At 45.0% G+C, this 17,364-nt stretch overlaps 2 protein-coding genes across 3 annotated transcripts in view; one reads left to right on the top strand and one right to left on the bottom strand.

Moving 5' to 3' along the window:
- Positions 1–10,573: 10,573 nt before the first annotated feature.
- LOC148151762 (heme-binding protein 2-like) overlaps positions 10,574–17,364 on the top strand; it is a 193,029-nt gene continuing 186,238 nt past the window's right edge. The window contains exon 1 of the mRNA XM_087984002.1: positions 10,574–10,985. The gene's annotated coding sequence lies outside the window, so the exon portion shown is untranslated. The remainder of the gene's footprint in view (positions 10,986–17,364) is intronic.
- LOC148151763 (EH domain-containing protein 3-like) overlaps positions 13,962–17,364 on the bottom strand; it is a 109,459-nt gene continuing 106,056 nt past the window's right edge. For both annotated transcript variants that reach the window (XR_015754744.1, XM_087984008.1), the window contains one exon: positions 13,962–15,940. The gene's annotated coding sequence lies outside the window, so the exon portion shown is untranslated. The remainder of the gene's footprint in view (positions 15,941–17,364) is intronic.

The raw sequence follows: 17,364 nt of genomic DNA on the forward strand, positions 1-17,364 counted from the left end.
GATCATCTTATACACCTCTATCAAGTCACCCCTCATCCTTCTCCGTTCCAATGAGAAAAGGCCTAGCACGCTCAACCTATCCTCGTACGACCTATTCTCCATTTCAGGCAACATCCTGGTAAATCTTCTCTGCACCCTCTCCAAAGCTTCCACATCTTTCCTAAAGTGAGGCGACCAGAACTGCACACAGTACTCCAAATGTGGCCTAACCAAAGTCCTGTACAGCTGTAACATCACTTCACGACTCTTGAATTCAATCCCTCTGCTAATGAACGCTAATACACCATAGGCCTTCTTACAAGCTCTATCCACCTGAGTGGCAACTTTCAAAGATCTATGAACATAGACCCCAAGATCCCTCTGCTCCTCCACCTTACTAAGAACCCTACCGTTAACCCTGTATTCCACATTCTTATTTGTCCTTCCAAAATGGACAACCTCACACTTGACAGGGTTGAACTCCATCTGCCACTCCTCAGCCCAGCTCTGCATCATATCTAAGTCCCTTTGCAGCCGACAACAGCCCTCCTCACTATCCACAACTCCACCAATCTTCGTATCATCTGCAAATTTACTGACCCACCCTTCGACTCCCTCTTCCAAGTCATTAATAAAAATTACAAACAGCAGAGGACCCAGAACTGATCCCTGCAGAACTCCACTTGTAACTGGGCTCCAGGTTGAATATTTCTTATCATTTGGTATAAGAAAGGTGGACTAACACAAATAGCTTTAGAAAAGGAATTGGAATGAAATTTTTCCAGAAGGTTCTGTTACCTTTATACAAACTCAACAGTGAGATGTGCTTAATTCTGAAATTGTTTTGTCTTCCCCAAACTACATTGCATTAACCCAGACTACTGTGCATAACTCTGGTCTCCGTACCGAGAGAAAGATATATCCTTCTCCCTCACTTTCAGTGAATGCAGTGACTATTCCTTAGACATATTATGGACATGTGCCCACTTTGGGAATTTGACCAATTCCACCAATGTCCTTTCTCAGAAATCCCAGTGTCCTGTTTATAAACACTGCCCTCTACTGGCAGTCGGTAATTGTATTTCCAACAAAGAATACAAGCATTTATTCTTCAATCAAAATTATTCAATAGCATCAACAGTCCCCCATTGACTTCCCCATTTACAGTCTCTGTTCCCACTGGTTCTTTAGTCCAATGATTCCAATCAATGGGATTATCCAAGTTACACTTCATTGGCCCCGGAATTCTGATCGGGAGTCAGTCATTGTCACCGACACACTTCCCCCCATTCACCTTGACCCGACAACACCCCCGACATGACCGTATCAGACTGGACAAAACCCTTCACCTGACACCCATGACTCAGCTGGTCCCGAAACTCCATCACTCCTCTCCAACCCCAGGATTCTACAGATCCCTCATCACTGACCCACTCTTCCCCTTCACCTCTACCACAGCCCCATTGGAACGGGACACCTCCCCCCACCCACCCCATTACCAGCAAAACAACAGCCCCTCCCTTTCACCAGCCTTCACAACCCATTCAACCCAAACCCACTAGACCCAAAAGCTGCCCCTGAACAGACACCCCCTGCTCCTGCAATGAGTTTGGAACTGACAGCCAACTGCATTCTCCCATCACCACACAGGACCCACCCAACCCCTGCCTCACTAACCTGAAACCCCACCCAAAGTGACCCAGGTGGTACTGACCCTCCGTCCCGACCTGGTAGCACCGCACCCCATCCCTCAACCCTCTGGGCCTGACACCGCCCCTTCACCTCACAACCCCAGCAGATCCATCAGTCACATTCCTCTCCGAAGTGGTGCCAGCAGAACTGAAATGCTCCCTCACTCCATCCCAGCCCTTACACACCCCAAGCTTTCTCTCACATACCTGACGATATGCCCCTCCCCCCTGGCACCATTCCCTCCCACTCCCCTGGTCCTCTACCTTCCTCACCTACCTCCATGCTACCCCCCTCACACACATTCCATTGAAACCCCTCACCCACCCGTCACTCTGTCCATCCTCCTTCCCACCCTCCCACCAACTGCAGCCCCTCCTCCTCCTGCCCATCATCCTCCCTCCATACTTCCGTCCACTCTCACCTTTGCACGATGGTTTTCAGCTGTCCTAGGGGCTGTACCGTCTTGTCTTTCCCCCGGGTCATAAAAATGTAGGTCCACCATTCAATGAGATCATTGCTGATCTTCTCCTTCAAATCCGCTTTCCCACTCTGTCCCTCGATTGGGTAATCTGTCCAATGATGTCATTGCACTCACTGTAATTCACTCTTGGGTATGGAGAGTAAAACTGCTGATGTCATCCACTGCTACAACTGAAGTGAGATTTTTATACTCTTCACTCCCTTTGTAATAAAGGATACAATACTGTTTGTTTCTCCAGTAGCTTGCTGAACCTGTGCATTAACGCTCTGTGTTTGATGTAGAAGGACATCCAGGTCACTCTGAATGCCACCATTTTCCAGTCACTCACCAGTACAAAACATTCCCCTGGGATATTTTTTCCATATTTGGTTACCATCAGATTTCCCCAAATTCTGCCCACACCCTCAACCCCGCACACGATGTGGCCTCCTCTATATTGGGTCCGCTGCACCTGATGTGGCCTCCTCTATATTGGGGAGACAGGCCGCCTACTTGTGGAATGTTTCAGAGAACATCTCTGGGACACCCGGAACAACCAACCCAACCACCCGTGGCTCAACACTTCAACTCCCCCTCCCACTCCACCAAGGACATGCAGGTCCTTGGACTCCTCCATCGCCAGACCATAGCAACATGACGGCTGGAGGAAGAGCGCCTCATCTTCTGCCTGGGAACCCTCCAACCACAAGGGATGAACTCAGATTTCTCCAGTTTCCTCATTTCCCCTCCCCCCCCCCCCCCCACCTTGTCTCAGTCCCAACTCTCGAACTCAACACCACCTTCCTAGCCTGCAATCTTCTTCCTGACCTCTCCGCCCCCACCCCCACTCCGGCCTATCACCCTCACCTTAACCTCCTTCCACCTATCGCATTTCCAACGCCCCTCCCCCAAGTCCCTCCCCCCTACCTTTTATCTTAGCCTGCTGGACACACTTTCCTCATTCCTGAAGAAGGGCTCATGCCCGAAACGTCAATTCTCCTGCTCCTTGGATGCTGCCTGACCTGCTGCGCTTTTCCAGCAACACATTTTCAGCTCTGATCTTCAGCATCTGCAGTCCTCACTTTCTCCTAGAACACATTAACCAGACATCAGGTTCCAGCTCTGGTCGCTCTGACTGTCCCTGACAGAGCTGTCCTGGATGCTCATGTCCCTTTTAATATCCTTTATAGTGAGGATTTCTCTTCAAAACTAAATTATTGCCCAGTGTTTCAGATACATCTCTGACCAACCATCTCTGTTGGGCATTGGTGACATCAGTTGAAAGTCTTCTTACAGCACATGCAGGGGGTTAAATTTAATTGTAAATGGGGAGCTGGGTCCTTCACTCGGAAACAGGGATTAAGTGTCCTTTAACCTTCTTTGAAATGAATGAATTGTGTATAGCATGAGACTGGGATTTGGTCCTGCTGATGGATTATATTTCTGTTTAATCAGTCATGCTGGGTCAGAATGTTTCACATTGGTGTGGTCAGAGCTCATTGACAGTGGGAGGGATTACAGAGCCTAGTTGTTTGAGGTTGGTCTGTGCTGGAACTGCCCTGTGGAGTATTCCTACATGGAATGGATTTGTATTCCATCAATACTCATTGTTGTGACCCTTTTGGAATGATATCCCACCTTCATCTGAAAGTTAGTGACACATGAGAATCAGTCAGCTTTGTGCTGTTGTGTCTGAGGTCAGAGGTTTCATTTGTTGAACTCTGCAGCACAAGGGGAGGGGGCAGGAGAGTGGGAGCTTACATTGAGGCTCAGGACCAGGAGGGGTCAGTGAGAGGAGGAAGAGGGATGTGGACTGGAGCCTGGAGGAGGGTGTGGGTCTTGCAATTGGAACCAGCAACTTCCAGACACATGGAGAATTCTAAATACGTGAATAATGTGTTCCCAGTCTCACTGGAGGAACTTACATTTGTATTGGAACCAACAAGAAGGAAGAGAGTGGAAGTGCGGGACACTGTCAGGAACACCAGGCCAGGGTGAAAATTTCACCCTCTTTGTGGGTAGTAGAATATTCCCTATTCCTGCCATTCCTGATTATCAGAAACTGAACATTGTGCTGGGATGAGGAGAAAGGTTGTTTCTCAATCCAGTTCAGTTTTACTCAGGTCAGTGCAGGTTCAGAAAACACCTAGATCCAGGTGAAGAAGGACAAGTGGAAGATTTTGGGAATCAGGAATGAAGCAGCTTCAAACTGATCCCTAAAATGGAGAAATAATCCTAACGTGAAATCAGAATCCAGAGTCTGATGAGAGAATAAAATTCAGCTTCAGATCTCCCACCCACACTGAGAGCTCCCACCCACATATAGACTGACTGAATGTGTGATTGAAGAAATGATCTATTCCAATATGATTCCTGTTAACAGGCTGTTTATTCACAGGCTTCTCGTGAAGAAGCCATTGTCTTTGAGTTTGTGTTTGTCTGTGTTTTTCTAACTGCTGGGAATGTATTCTCACTGTGAAGTAAAGAGGGTGATGCATCACAACACTCAGTCTCCTGTTCAATTCTCACTCTGGGGGAAATCCGGGTCACTGATCATATCACGAGTTTAATATTAGATAAAATCTTCCACATTTTAGTGAAATGAATCTGTCGATATATTGAAGATTAAAAGTAATAATTCTCCCATTTCAGAGAATTATCCTGCATTACTGTAGGGCATTTGGTCCACCGTGTACCAGTGGTAACGGGCAAACTGACACTGGGGATTTAAAGTCAGTTACATGTGTGGCTCAAAGATTGATGTATTTCAAATTTCTTCATCACAACCTACTTTCCCAACAATTGTGGCATCATCTGCAAATCCCAGATCCTTTGGAATGGGAGAGCAGGCTCGAGGGGCTGAATGGCTCACTCCTGTTCCTATTTCCCATGGTATTGTAGTTACAGTGAAAGTCACCATCGTCCCAGAGGCTGTTCTCTCCCAAAAGACAGAGGTGGCTGCTGGTGTAGAGTTATACCTGAGGGTCAGCAGTCCTCATGCAAGGGGTGAGGGGGAATATGATGGGGTAGCATTGTTGGTATGGGATAGAATAGTAAGAAGTGATTTGGAATTGGAAGATGAAGTATCCAGGTGAGACACTAGAAATTCTGCAGACAGTAACTCACCTCCTGACTTCCCAAAGCCTCTCCAAGGCACAAGTCAGGACTGTGATGGAATATTCCCCAAGATGTGCTCCAGAACCTTACCAAAGCTCCTCAGACAGAATCTTCCAAACACTCAAACATTTCCGTCTCGAAGGACAAGAACAGCAGATACATGGAATCACCCCCACCTGCACGTCCCCCTCTAAGCCACTCACCATCCTGACTTGTTCAAGTTAAATGGATTTAGTGCAGGGATAAAGGTTCACTTTCAATCCCCATTAAACACACTTCACTGGAGTACTCTGAATGCTGCCTCTAGGTGTAGCAGATACAAGTTCCTGACTCATCACTGAAGCAATTCTTCCAAAAACGAGAAATATTACCCGGAACTGGAAATGGCTGACCCAGCACGAGATCCGACAGGCGACCCACCTTTGATCACTCGACTCAAAGTCTAAAGTTCTTGTCAAATGGTTGGTCTGTGCGACGTACATAGAACATAGGATGTGATAGCGCAGTACAGGCCCTTCAGCCCTCAATGTTGCACTGACCTGTGAAAATAATCTGATGCCCATCCAAACTATACCTATGGATGTCCAATGCCCACTTAAATGCCCTTAATGCCAGCGAGTCTACGACTGTTACACGTCCCTACTACTCGTTGAGTAAAGAGACTACCCCAGATATCTGTCCTAAATCTATCACACCTCAAATTGTGTCAGCCTTCACCATCCAAGGAAAAAGGTTCTCACTGTCCACTCTATCCAACCCTCTGATTATCTTATATATCTCAATTAAGTCACCTCTCAACCCTCCAATGAAAACAGCTTCAATTCCCTTAGCCTTTCCTCATAAGACCTTCCTTCCATACCAGGCAATATCCTAGTAAATCTCCTCTGAACCCTTTCCAAAGCTTCCGTATCCTTCCGATAATGCGGTGACAAGAACTACACGCAATACTCCAGCTGCCACCTTACCAGTGTCTTGCACAGCTGAAGCATGACCTTGTGGCTCTGAAACTCAATCCACCTTGCAAATAAATGCCAAAACACCATATGCCTTCTTAACAACCCTATCAACCTGTGTGGCAACTTTCAGGGACTTATGCACCCAGACACTGAGATTCCTCTGTTCATCTACACTGCAAGAATTTTACCATAAGCCCAGCAACTGTATTCCTGTTACTTTTTCCAAAGTGAACTACCTCACACTTTTCTGCATTAAACTCCATTTGCCACTTCTCACCCCAGCTCTGCATCTTATCCATGTCCCTCTGTAACCCACAACATCCTTCGGCACTATCCACAACTCTGCCTACCTTAGTGTCTGCAAATTTACTAACCCATCCTTCTACACCCACCTCCAAATCATTTATAAAAGTGACAAACATCAGTGGCCCCAAAATAGATCCTTGTGGCATTCCACTGGTAACTGAGCTCCAGAATGATCATTTCCCATCAACTGCCACCCCCGTCTTCTTTCAGCGAGCTAATTTCTGATCCAAACCACCAGATCACCTTCAACCACAAAACTCCATATTTTGTCAATAGCCTACCATGTGAAACCTTATCAGACGCCTTACTGAAATCCATATACACCACATCAACCGTCTTACCTTCATCCACCTGTTTTTTTCACCTTCTTGAAGAACTCAATAAGGTTAGTGAGGCACAACCTACCCTTCACAAAACTGTGTTGACTATCCCTAAGCAAATTATTCCTTTCCAAATGATTATTAATCCTATCTCTTTTAATCTTTTCTAACATCTTACCCACAACCGAAGTAAGGCTCACTGGTCTATAATTACCAGGGTTGTTCCGACTCCCCTTCTTCAACAAGGAACAGCATTTGCTATCCTCCAATCTTCTGGCACTACTTCTGTCGACAATGATGACATAAAGATCGAAGCCAAAGGCTCTGCAATCTCCTCCCTGGCTTCCCAGAGAATCCGAGGGTAAATCCCATCCAGCCCAAGGGTCCAATCTATTTTCAGATTTTCCAAAATTGCTAAAACCCTCTCTTTGTCAACCGCAATCCCATCTTATCTTGTAGCCTGTATCTCCGTGTTCTCACGAACATTGCCCTTGACCAATGTGATTACTGTCAAAACGTATTCATTAAGCACTTTTCCATGTCCTCAGATTCCACACACAACTTTCCACTACTATCTTTGATTGGCCCTAATCTTACGCTAGTCATTATTTTATTCCTGATATACCTATAGAAGGCGTAAGGGTTTGCCTTGATCCTATCCGCCAATTAATTTTCATGTCACCTCCTGGCTCTTCTTAGCCCTTTCTTTGTATCTTTTCTGGATAACGTATAACTCTCAAGCCCTCCAACTGAGCCTTCACACACTTCATCCTCACATAAGCTTTCCTATTATTCATGACAAGCGATTCAATTTCTTTATTAAACCATGGCCCCTTTCTTGATAACTACCTCCCTGTCTGACAGGTATATAAATACCCAGGTCCTGCAGTAGCTGTTCCTTGAAAAAGCTCCACATTTCAAGAGTGTCCATCCCCTGCAGCTTCCTTCCCCAACCTATGCATCCTAAATCTTGCCAAATCGCATCATAATTGCCATTTCCCCAGTTATACCTCTTTCCCTGCGGTATATACCTATCCCTGTCCATTGGTATTGTAAACATAACCGAATTATGGTCACTATCATCAAAGTGCTCACCTACCTCCAAATCTAACACCTGACCAGGTTCATTCCCCAGTACCAACCCCAGTATGGCATCACCCTTGTTGGCCTGTCTACATACTGTGTCAGAAAACCTGCCTGCACACATTGAACAATGGTTGGTCTGTGCAATGGTTGGTTTGTATGATGAATGGTCTATGTGATGATTGGTCTGTATGATGGTTGGTCTGTGTGATGATTTGTCTGTGCGATGGTTGGGTCTGTGCAATGGTTGGTCTGTCTGATGATTGGGTCTGTACGATGGTTGGTCTGTGCTATAATTGGTCTATACGCAGGTTGGTCTGTGCAATGCTTGGTCAGTGCGAAGGCTGGCCTGTGCGATGGTTGGGTCTGTATGATGGTTGGGTCTGTACGATGGTTAGTCTGTGCGATGGTTGGTCTGTGCGATGGTTTTACTATACAGTTCTCACCGAGAATAGGGAGTGAACCTCCATTTTTATGTTTTCGTTCAGTCCCCAAACTGTTCAAATTTCTCCTCTCCAGCTATGAGGTCATCCTTGAAGCTCATTAATAGTTTTTGTCACTGATCTGACTGTCTTTGAGCAATTTAATGCTCTGCTTTAATCTTTTCAGAAGATATTTTCACAATTTTCACCAGGCCCAACAAGTTCACACTGACCCGCCGAAGCTCAACCCATCCAGACCCATTCTCCTAACACATCGGGCAATTTAGTATGGCCAATTCACCTAACCTGCACATTTTTGGACTGTGGGAGGAAACCAGAGTGCTAACCACTTTGCCACCATGCCGCCCACGGTGAGTTTGCTTCACTTGGCTATTCTGCTTCCCAGCATGTATCAGAAACTTCCCTGACCTGCCATTTTAGGTTACAATCAGTTCAGGAAGGCAATGCACCTTATCAATGATGTGAAGGTGTTGGTGTTGGACTGGTTTGGACAAGGTGAAAAATCACATGACACAGGTGATCATGTTTTTCAAATAAACCCATTGGACTCTAACTTGGTGTTGTGTGATTTTTCACCTTGTCAGTGGCAACGAGGAATAGTCAATAAATACCCTCCCAGCCAGCAACACCCTAATCCTGGGAGTGAATTAGAAATAATTCCTAATGTAACCATAGGTTTCTCACTGTTTCTGTAAAGCAAACTCTGTCCCTGTCAATCTCAATTTAATGCAGTCCCTCCCAATGGTTTAGTCTTCTCTCCCAGCACCATTCACCACTCCAAAAATACTTAAGCAGTCCGTGTTCAAAAGCAACAAGGTCTGAACAATATCTGGGCTTGCACTGGTAAGTGGCAAGTAAGTTTTGTGCCACACAAATGCCAGGCTGTGACCATCACCAATAAGAGACAATCTAATCATTGTACCTTGATATCCAATGGTGTTACTATCACTGAATGCCTGACTATCAAAATCCTGGGGGGGTTCTCATTAACTAGAAATTCAACTGGACTCACTGTGGAAGCACAGTGGCTAAAAGAGCAGTTCAGGGCTCAGCATACTGCAGCAAGTATCTCACCTCCTGACTCACCAAAGCCTGTTACCCCATCTGCAAGGCACAAGTCAGAAGTGTGATGGGATACTCCCCACTTGCCTGGATGGTGCAGCTCCAAAAACACTCAAGAAGCTTGACACCATCCAGGACAAAGCAACCGCTTGATTGGTACCACATCCACTCCCTCTACCAATGAAACTCAGTAGCAGCAGTGTGTCGTATCTACATGATGCACTGCAGAAATTCACCAAAGATCCTGAGACAGCACCTTCCAAACCCACAAACATTTCCATCTGGAAGGCCAAGGGCACCAGATACATAGGAACACCACCACCTTCAGGTTCCCCTTTAAGCCACTCACTATCCTGACTTGGAAATATATCGCCCATTCCTTCACGGTCACTTGGTCAAAATCCTGCAATTCCCTCCCCAAGGGCATTGTGGGTCAGCCCACAGCAGGTGGATTGCAGCAGTTCAAGAAGGCAGCTCACCCCACCTTCTCAAGGGGCAACTAGGGACAGGCAATAAATGCAGCCTCCCAGCCAACATTACTTACATCCCACAAAAGAATAAAAAACATTAGAGATCAAACTTTTTAAAAATAACCAACGGATCCCAACTCCAAACTTGGCAGGATCCCCTGAAGTATTATCAGTTTAAAAAAATGGCCGAAAGGGGCAGAATTTTGCAGGAACCCAGCCTGACCCTTGGAGTGAAGGTTCCCTGCTCCAGGACCCTGTGGTGAGAGGCCCAGAAGGAAGTGGGGAAGAAATCTGGAGAGCTGATCCCAGCGATTGCTGCTTCCCTCAGCCTGGAAATCTCTTGGCCCGGGTAAGGCAGCTGAGATAGATTCATAGAGCACAGAAAACAGACCTTTCAGTCCAACCCCTGCATGCTGACCAGCTATCTTAAATCAATTCCGTTCCATTTGTCAGCATTTGGCACATATTCCTCTAAACCCATTCTATTCATGAACCCATCCAGAAATACAAGCACAGCAACTGAAATAAACAGGAACAGACTGAAATAAAAATTGGCCAGAAATCAAAGTATGCTTGGAATGCCTGAGCCAAGACAGACACACAAGAGACAGTTCTCCCCAGGGAAACTGAAGCCCAGGCAATTGAAAACTGGAGTGGCATCAGAACACATGAGGAAGTGTGAAAGGGCAATTCGACCCTTCCTGACAAACAACCAACATGCGATGCACGGGACAGACATTCCTCAGTAAGGTAGAAGACCAGGTGTATGTTCTGGGATGAAACCAGACTTCCAGCCTCAAGGCAGACACATCGAACGGTTCACTGTTAGCAAGCCATCGAGAACCATTAGCAGCATTTCAAGGTGATAAAACCAATTAGTTTGATTCCCCTGATCAGCCAAGTCCTTGGAACATTCCAGAAGGTAGCCAGGAGGGTATAAGAACCCAGCCTGGCAGGGCATGACCGAACCCCACTCTCCAGCCGACCTACAGGCAGGTCAGGATACAGCAGTGAGCAGAGCAGCTCACCCTCCGACCAGAGAGAGAATCAACTCATGAAGAGAGGTACAGACGAACAATTCGACAGAGCAGCAAAAGGTAAGCATGTCTGGGAATTGTTTTAATATTCAAAAGAATCGGATCGTTAGAAATAGAGTTGGTAAAATTGTTGAGTGTAGTTTTTCCCTTTGTTGTCTTAAATAAAGTTGGGACTTGGCTGACTGACTGCAGTCTCGAGCTGTGTTGTCCTTATCTGGTACACGCTAAGGAGCCTGGGTAAATAAATATTGTGTACACCGGTCGAGGAGTCCATAGGGTCTCAGAGATATCCTGTTCCAAGCAACACCATAAATCTCCAATAGGGGAAGGGAAATCAGTCACAAAAGGATTCAAAGTTAATCAGGAAGAGTCTTGAGATACAAGTTATGGGTAATGTCTGGTTCTGGTGATTTGAGTTGATTTTTATCTGAAGCAAATACGAGAGGGTGCCATTGTACTGGAATGACTGAGAGCGCAGATTAAACCATCAGGAGGGGCTGCATTAACATGAGATTCATGATGTGGAGGAGCCGGTGTTGGACTGGGGTGTACAAAGTTAAAAATTACACATCACCACATTATTGTCCAACAGGGTTTGTTTGGATCTACTGTTCCTTCATCAGTAGCTGTGGAGCAGGATCATAAAACGCAGAAATTTTCACAAATGATTACATGTCATGCAGCTGATATGATAGATTGAACAAACCTAGATTATGGTTCAGTTTGAATTAATTTTTATCTGAAGCAGTGCAAACACCATGTTGTGCCATTGAACTGGAAAGACTTGGAGAGCAGATCAAACCATCGAGAAGTGCTGAATCAAAGTGAGATTGACAGGGACACAGCTTGCTTTCCAGAAAGTGAGAATCCCATGGTTTATATTAGAAGGATTTTTTAAAAATTCACTTATGGGATGTAGGTGTTGCTGGCTGGGAGAGTATTTTTTTGCCCATTTCTGTCTGCCGTTGAGAAGGTGATCTGCCTTCCTGAACTGTTTGTAACCTAAAATGACTGGTCAGGGAAGTTTCTGATGCATGCTGGGAAGGACAATGGCCAAGTGAAGCAAACTCAAAACTATTGAAAGAAATCTGAACTGGTTCCATTATAAACCGTTCACAACAACAGACTTCTGTAAAGAGATGAGCCATTCAACACAATCAACAGGTTCGAAGGCAATGCTCATAATAAACATTTTATCCTACCTCATACACAACTCATATCTTGTGAAAACACAGCATTAAATTGCTCAAAGACAGATAGATCAGCGACAAAACCATTGAGGAGCCGCATGGATGATGTCATCGCTGGAGGGAACTCATTTGAACAATTTCGGGACTGAAGGAAAACATAAAAATGGAGGTTCATTGCCTCTTCTCCATGAGAACGGTACAGAGCAATTATCACACAGACCAACCATCGTACAGACCAACCATCGTACAGACCAACCATCGTACAGACCAACCATCGCAGAGACCAACCACCACACAGACCAACCATCGCACAGATCAACCATCGCAAAGACCAACCACCACACAGACCAACCATCACACAGACGAACCATCGTACAGACGAACCATCGCACAGACCACCATCTCACAGACTGACCATCTCACAGACCAACCATCGTACAGACGAACCATCGCACAGACGAACCATCGCACAGACCACCATCTCACAGACCGACCTTCTCAGACCAACCATCGCACAGACCAACCATCGCACAGACCAACCATCACACAGAACAACCATCACACAGACAATCACACAGACCAACCATTGTACAGACCAAACATCGCGCAGATCAACTGTAGTACAGACCAACCATCACACAGACCATCCACGCACAGACCAACCATCACACAGACCATCCACGCACAGACCAACCATCGCACAGACTAACCATCGCACAGGCCAACCATTGCACAGATCAATTGTAGTACAGACCAACCATCACACAGACCATCCATCACACAGACCATCCATCGCACAGACCAACCATCACACAGACCATCCATCGCACAGACCAATTATCGTACAGACTGACCATCGCATAGACCAACCATCATACAGATTAACCATCGTACAAGAACTGCAGACTTTGAGTTGAGGGATCAAACGTCGGTTGCTGTCAGGTCTCGTGCTGGGTCAGCCATTTCCACTTGTGGGTAATAGTTGTCCTTTTTGTAAGAATTGCTTCAGTGATGAGTCAGGAACTTGTATCAGCTGCACCAAGAGGCTGCATTTAGAGTACTCCAGTGAAGTGTGTTTAATGTTGGATTGAAAGTGAATCTTCACACCCATACTAAATCAACACATCAGGATGGTGAGTGGTTTGGAGGGGAATGTGTAGCTTATGGTAATCCCATGTATCCATTGTCCTTGTCCTTCAAGATGGAAATGGTTGAGGGTTTGGAAGATTCTATCCAAGGAGCTTTGGTGAGGCTCTGGAGCACATCTTGGAGAGTATTCCAATTTTACACCTGAATTGTGCCTTAGGCAGGCTTTGGGAGGTTAGGTGGTGAGTTACTCACTGCAGAATTCCTAGTTTCTGACCTGCTTTCAATGACTTGCAGTGAATTAGATTCATCATATCAATACAGTTTCTGGTCAATGGTAATCCCCAGGGTGTTAATAGTGAGGGAATCAGGCAATGGGAACATGACTGAACTTCAAACGATACTGGTCAATTGTCTCTTACTGGATATGGTCAGAAGTCACACAAAACTAGGTTATAATCCAACAGGTTTGCTTGAAATCCCAAGCTTTCGCAGTCCTACTCTACCTGATATGGGGGCTGTGCTCTCACTAATCTCACCTTGCCCATGGTTCATGTACACAGTGGGACAAATACCCTCCATTAGAGCAGGTTCATTTTCTGAAATAAGAGAATTATTACTTTTAATCTTCAATACTTTGACACAATGATTTCACTGAAATGTGGAAGGCTGTGTATAATATTAAAATTGTGATGTGAGCAGTGATCCGGATTTCCCTTTGAATAAGAATTAACAGGAAACCAAGTGTTGTGATGCATCACCCTCTTTATTTCACAGTGAGAAAAAAATTCCCAGCAGTTAGAAAAACACAGACAGACACAGGGCAGTTCCAGCACCGACCAACCTCAAACCATCAGGTTCTGTAATACCTCCCACTGTCAATGAGCTCTTACCACATCAACGTGAAACATTCTGACCCAGCATGACTGAGATTAAACGTAAGTCCAATCCATCACCAGGACCATCCCTGTTTCAGGCTGTACACAATTCATTAATTTCAAACAAGATTAAAGAACATTTAATCCCTGCTTCCCAGTGAAGGACTCAGCTTCCCATCTATAATAGAATTTAACCCTCGGTACGTGCTGTAAGAAGACTTTAAACTGATGTCACCAATGCCCCACAGAGGTGGTTGGTCAGAAATGAATCTGAAACACTGACTAATAACTTAGATTTGAACAGAAATCCTCACTATAAAGGATATTAAAAGGAACATGAGCATCCAGGACTGCTCTGTCAGGGACAGTCAGAGTGACCAGAGCTGGAGCCTAATGTCTGGTTAATGTGTGGTTTGAAAGTTCATGTACGCATTCAGCAAACAATGAGGAAAACAAAGAGCATGCTGGTCTTCACTACAATGGAAGTGAAGAGTACGAATCTCTCACTTCAGTGATAAATGTGGGATCACAATCTTTTGGTCTCTTTACATAAGGAAGGATGTACTTATCCTGAAGGGGAATGCAATGACTGCTCATGAGGCAGATAATAAACTACAAACATCCAGGTCCCCGAGCTTCTTCCCTCTCTTAAGAATCATATCCCTGACTTTATTTATAATTGCTATAATAGATTATTGGCTAAAAGAGAGGCAAGGATGGCAGCTCAACATCCCTGGACACAGAGTTTTCAGGCAGGACAGAGAACGGGATATAAAAAGGTGAGTGTGCCAGGAGCCTTACCAGGAGCACACTTGCTAAATCAAGGTCTTTCTGAGAGTGAAAGGTTGGAGTTCATCATAGCAAATGGACAGGAGTATTATCAGTTGATGGTTCATTGTCATAGTCTAAGGGATTTTCCATAAGTAATGTAGAAACAGGTTGAAGATTTCCCATAAAACATCTAGATGTATTAGATCAGTATAAAATCCTGTGTTCAGATTAATGGCAACTGCCTGTACAGAAATTGAAAGAAAAAGGCTCTTATAAGAAGTTCTTAGAACAGAGTATTAAGATGTAGATGCAGACGTGAAGAGGGATGGAAAGGGAGAGAGCGAAAAAGAGAGAGCGAGAGAGGCAATCTGCGAGTAGCTGTGGTGACAGGGGTTGAGGTAGACTGTGAAATTAAAGTTGAAGTGTTCAAGCTGCAAGAGGGTTTTGTGTGTCTGTTTGAGCTAAATTGACTTAGGCAAAAACATCAAAGTACTTTATGAGTCAACAGATCAGGTTCAAAGAATTTTTTAGATGTTTGGGTGTTGATGGAAAGACAGACCCACATGTCCTGAACCTGTGTACTGTGGTATGCCTCAATGAGTGAAATGTTTAGTGCCAACCTTCACCCTTATTGTATAATCATTCTCTTTGGTTTGCATTTAATGTTGTCCTTCTTACCAGGAAGATCATTGCATAACACAAACTTTTTTTCTCTGGAATTTGAGCCTAAATCCCAACAATTAAGTAAACCCTTTTTTAGATAAGGAGACCATAATTATGCATGCTAATCCAGGTTAAAGCCAAGATGTACCTTGCACATGAATAAAACAGTTTAAGACAGAGTTAAGCATGATTGATTGTTATATGTTATATTGACTGTTATATATAACAGTAAAGGGAACAGAACCTTCCAGAAAAAGGAAATCATTGGGAAGTTTTAAGAAAAGCTATATCCATTAGCCCACGTCTGCTAAAGAAATTAAGAGAAAATATTCCTGGTTCAAAGGGTTGGTTGTCTTCTTCCAAATCCTTCAGGAATTCAAGCACATGTTCTTCATATTGTTTCTCTTCCAGTTTCCTATCAACTGCCCTGCAATATGAATATAGGCATTTCATTCGTGACAACGTCTGCCTGGATCTGAGTAGATTAACAGGACAATATGAACAGGTGACAGCCATTCAGGTCATTGAGAACCCTCCACCATTCAGTGCAATCCCAGCTACAGGAATGTCATCAATAACCTCACAGAATGGGCAGACATGTGGCAGATGGAAATTAGGACGGGCAAGTGTGAGGTGAGACACTCTGGGAAAAGGGATGTTGGGAATCATTATCGATGACGGAAAGGCACCAGGGACAGGGAGATCTGAGGGATATTGACCATTGAAAGATGCAGCACATATTAAGGAAGTATGGGGGACTTTGAGCTTCATTACTGGGGGTAGTGAGTACAAATGGGGGGAGATCATGCTGAAGCTTTGTAAATTGCTGGTTAGGTCACAGCTTAAGCATTGTGTGAAGTGATAATCACTCACACTTTAGGAATGATATTTGCACCTTGTGAGGATGCAGAGGGATTTTACCAATAGGTTTCGGGTGGAGAAGCTGGGAAATTTGTCCTTGGACAGTTGGTTGGAGCTGTACCAGACAGTGACATGAGTTAGGTAAGGGAGACAAAGAAAAGCTGTTCTCGCTGACTCATGGGACAAGAATGAGAGGGAACCGTTTCTGAAGGTGATGTCAGGAGGATGTTTTAAAATCTTTATTCATGGGCTATATGAGTATTTATTGCTCATCCCGACCTGCCCTTGAGAAGGTGGCATTTAGCTGCCTCCCAGACTACTTCTGTCTATTTGGTGTAGGTACATACACAATCTCGCTAGGGAGGGTGTTCCAGGAATTTGACCCAGAGAAACAGAAAGGACGGTAATATATTTCCAATTCAGGAATTTGCAGGTGGTGGTGATCCCACGTATCTGCTGCCCTTCTCCTTCCAGGTGAGGTTGGAGGGGGTGTCTCTTATCTCAAGAGGGTTGGAATATAAAAGCAGAGATGTACTACTAAGACTTTATAAAGCTCTGGTTAGGCCCCATTTGGAGTACTGTGTCCAGTTTTGGTCCCCACACCTCAGGAAGGACATACTGGCACTGGAACGTGTCCAGCGGAGATTCACACGGATGATCCCTGGAATGACAGGTCTAACATATGAGGAACGGCTGAGGATACTGGGATTGTATTCGTTGGAGTTTAGAAGATTAAGGGGAGACTTAATAGAGACGTACAAAATAATACATGGCTTGGAAAAGGTGGATGCTAGGAAATTGTTTCCGTTAAACGAGGAGACCAGGACCCGTGGACACAGCCTTAGAATTAGAGGGGGTCATTTCAGAAAAGAAATGCGGAGACATTTCTTCAGCCAGAGAGTGGTGGGCCTGTGGAATTCATTGCCACGGAGTGCAGTGGAAGCCAGGACGCTAAATGTCTTCAAGGCCGAGATTGATAGATTCTTGTTG

The sequence above is a fragment of the Chiloscyllium plagiosum genome, unplaced genomic scaffold (genome assembly GCF_037043375.1).
Source record: "Chiloscyllium plagiosum isolate Xiang-an unplaced genomic scaffold, Cpla_swu_hap1 HiC_scaffold_3, whole genome shotgun sequence".
Classification (NCBI taxonomy): Eukaryota; Metazoa; Chordata; class Chondrichthyes; order Orectolobiformes; family Hemiscylliidae; genus Chiloscyllium; species Chiloscyllium plagiosum.